The sequence below is a fragment of the Trematomus bernacchii genome, unplaced genomic scaffold (genome assembly GCF_902827165.1).
Source record: "Trematomus bernacchii unplaced genomic scaffold, fTreBer1.1, whole genome shotgun sequence".
NCBI classification, from domain to species: Eukaryota; Metazoa; Chordata; class Actinopteri; order Perciformes; family Nototheniidae; genus Trematomus; species Trematomus bernacchii.
Window position 1 is genome coordinate 2,088,299 of NW_022987608.1, and position 4,351 is coordinate 2,092,649.

The following is a 4,351-nucleotide window of genomic DNA, read 5'->3' on the forward strand; positions in this document are numbered from 1 at the left end:
GCTCTCTTCAAATGTTACAAAGTTTTCCTACCAGCAACTCTTTAGCTAATAAACACATTAGGATTGTTTAACCAAAGAGCAAAATGTCAAGTTGTGGTTTTGTGTTTGGCTTTGTTATCACTGCTGAACCAGGCTAGCAGTTTTCCAGGCTTTATGCTAAGCTAAGAGACCGACACCCTGAGCTTATAATCAAAAACACAGACATGAAAGTGACGTTAATCAACTAATAATGAGTTTTAGAGGTGCTTATGAGCAGTTTTTGAACACTCGCACTAGCTCTTTTTTGAGTTTGTACGCACCCACATGAACATGGTTTCATTCTTGTCATCTAAAAAACTCTTGGGTAGCCAGGGTGCTTTACTTTATCTCCCAAAATGTTGAAATGCTCTTTCACCTTGGACCGAACGAGACAGAAAATACATCAGCTTTGTTGTACACTTTTTAAGATTTGAGCAGTAAACAACATCAATCAAGCATCAGGTTCATCACGCTGCTGCTGCTGCTGCCTGACTGACGGCACAGCCCAGTGCACCAAATAACTTGGCAACCCTGCAGCTACTTTTATCCAGCAGAGTGTGTGGTGGTTAATCAAAGCCCATCATTTCCATAATTCATGGATGCCCATCTGTTTGCCACCTCCTCCCATGCCCAGTGCAGAATAAACAAATTCAGGAGAGGGGCCAAGGGGCTATTTAATGACAGCAACAGCCAGGGTGCAAATATCCACACACACACACACGCGCGCACACACACGCACACACACACACACACACACACGGAGGGAGGGAGTCTAATCAATCTTCCAGCACAACTATAATTCATTTTAAACGCAATTGTTTAATCCATCTAAGGTGCCGCATTTGCATCGTAATTCACAAATTGAGGTTAACTAATTAGGCTTCATGAGTGTAAGGATATTACTCATCCCCATCACGCTGTGCCTTGTAGAAGAAGACTTTCAGGTATAACTTGCATAAAAAATCTCTGATCTCAACATCGCACTTTCCTTCTGATAAAATCACGCTGCTTTCACGTTATTGCAAGGCTCTTTGGCGGCTTTGTGTTGAATTGGCAGAGATCAGGAGAGAGAAAGAATAAAGGAATATGGATTGTTCCTATGAATTAGTCACACAAGATAAAACACAGTAAGTAAGGCTGTAATGTATAATATGTAAGACAACAGCAACAACCGTGTGTTTAAGAGGGACTTACAGTGTTGATATTGTAATAGAAAAGTGTTTTTTAACATTTAATCATATTTCCTTTCAATGCCTCCATTTACACTCTACGCTGATGTAGAAAAATAACATTTTAAACTGAATGATACTGTAATGGTTTAACAGCTGGAGGCTTGGCTGCTGTCACTTACTCAGAAGCCCCTGATAAACTCCCTAAATGAGATCTACTGTATAATACATCATGAGGATTGATGCCTGCAAACTATTAAGTGTATTGATGGTACCTTCTAAACAACAGGAGGCAATGATGGTTAAAAAAACCAAACCTTTAACCCTCCTATTGTCTTCGTTCCCCCCCCCCCCTTACTTTGGTGTTCGCGGTCAAATTTGACCGGTCCTGTTTGAACTGCTATTACATTAACACAAAAACCATTAATCATCACCAAATTTCATTTAACACCCTTTCAAACTGTAAATATTGTATCAGACTACTGGTATACATGAAAAACTGCAGTTAATATACAAAGAATAGACACTGAACATGTATTGCGTGTGCCAGGTGTGATCCATGTGGGGGGATGGGCACATAAGAGCGGGAAATGTGTCAAATTGTTCTGTGTGTGTGTGTGTGTGTGTGCGTTTGTGTGTGTGTGTGTGTGTGTGTGTGTGTTTTTTATCTGATCCGGATGGTCACTAATTCCTTTTCTTTATGGCGGTCATGTGACCGGGAACACCATGGGTGTTACAAAGTTGACTAAATCATCCAAAATTCAATAAAAGTGGTGATCAGCAATTGTATATGTTCAAATGTCTGTGAAGGATATCATAAAGCCTTAATGCAATCGACTGTAAAACAAAAAAGTTATGATTGATGAAAGTAGTAAATCGGTCAGATTTGACCCGAAGACAACAGGAGGGTTAAAAGCATTTAAGGCGACAAATCTTCCAGTGTCGTCTGGTGTGAGAGGGTCACAGATGTAATTCAAGCCCCTCTGACCCAGCTGTTGAGCTCCATTTAAAAAGTTTTAAAGCACTAATACACCAGGGAGAGACACATTACTTCAAAAACACCTGGAGTGATCGAAGTTCTCCAACTCTGTGTAAAGCATCAAAAGTTTAAAATGAATCTGAAACTCTTCTCGGTCTTTGTTGAAACAAAAAGCCGGCTGACCAGAAGACCGTGAGTCTGACAGTGATTTGACTTCTGAAGTTCAGGTAAAAAGGCTGGCAACAATTCAGAAACAATTGAAATATTAAGTTGTTTTTAATCCTTGGCAGATTTACAGAAGGTCATCCTAGCTTTTATTTGGTTCTTGTTTACCAGATAAAAGTCTAAAATATCTTGTTGAGACAACTGCATCCTGTTTGAAATGTAGAAGCTGTTCTTTACTGTAAGTGCACTCGAAAAATAGCGTCATGTTTTGTAGCAGGATGAGTGTCACTAACATTACCTGATATTACAATTGATTTAAATGAATTTAAAAGACGCCATTATGCTTTTTGGGGTTTTCCTTTTCCTGTAGTACACATGTGTCAAACTCAAGGCCCGGGGGCCAAATCAGGCCCTTGGTGGATTTAATTTCGGCCCGCAGGATAATTTCTAATTACTATTAGATCTGGCCCGCCGGTATATTGCACGCACACCTTCACTCAATCCTGAGGGTCTCCTCAGCTCAGAGCCTGACCCCAAACATTGATGAACTTGCACCCAAGATGAGATGCCAAGTATCTGGCTTGAACTAGCATCACAGAGCAGCACACTGAGTTCACATGGATGTTTCCTTCTGCACTTTCTTTCTCACGACAACAGGGCATGTTTTCTTTGAGGGAAATAGTTTTTTTGAAGCTGTTGTTGGCCTGTGGAAAAATGTAATCATAAGAAATGACTCTGGAAAAGCTGCAGATAGAGCCATAAGAAATGAATGCAACTGATTATTTAATGTTTAATGTTGTTTTTATAGGCAATAATTTAAGCTTTGTTAGTTCCAGGTTTAATATGTGCAATAAGTTCATTTCAATACGTTTTGCAATAAACATTGAACCAGTCCGGCCCTCGACTAGTACCCATTTTTTTATTTTGGCCCACTGTGTATTTGAGTTTGACACCCCTGGTTTAATGTGTTGTTAAGGTTTTTTATATTCTGATTACTTCTGGAAAACAGTGACATCCCTACGTAACACTCACACTTCTATTGGCTAGCGCTCCAACACATTGTACCTGATAGGCTAAGGGGCGGGGCATCTCTAAGCTGGTTGACCAATCACAACAGAGCCGGCCAGCTAACCAATCAGAGCAGACTGGGCTCTGGTTTCAGACAGAGGGTGACAAGTCATATGTCTAGCTAATACCAACAAAAAAAACAACACACACAGTCGTCACCACTGTATATCAGTTTATTCATTTCTGGCATGTTTTTTTAAATATATTTTATTTATTTATTTATATATTTTACATTATTCTTGGATTTGATTTTCACGCCTTTCATACACATATGGCTAAAAGATGACACAATGAAGAAAACGTGTTAAATTCTGAAAGCTAAAAAATACATCATAGGTGAATTTGTGAGTAAAACAATACAACATTAGTATAACTGTTGAGTTAATGCAAGTCAGTGTTGTTAGCTAAGCATCATCCATCTAATTCATGTCATTATTCATGTTTTGCTAGCCCTACTTTTTCACGATCCACCCGAAACACTTTCAAATGAAGCAGTTACATTTGTCCTGTTGCATCTTTAAGCCCATTTTCTATACGTTAAATTTGGCAAACAGCTGCTCAAGTCCCCACGAGAGCAGATACACGATTAAACTTGTCAAATGACTCGAGACATCATGAACAGCATTCGTCCATAATTACTTCCTGCCCTTCCCCATCTGTGTAATTCTGTGTCCTGAAGTATCCCTGAGCCGCCGTGTTTCTACTGATGGCTGCCTCCATAATGGCCCCATCATCTCATTTTGTATACGCTATTATTTCGAAAAGCATTGATGGCACAACAGAAAGCGATCAGTGGAAATGTCTGTAAACATACTGTCGTGATTCGATGCAACACTGATCCATTTTGCATCCATAGAATTGAATAAAAAGGCAAGAAAATACGAGTCCACGCCCGCTACCAAAAGCTCCATCAGTGTAAATGTTAACAAGGCAAAAAAAGGGACACAAAATG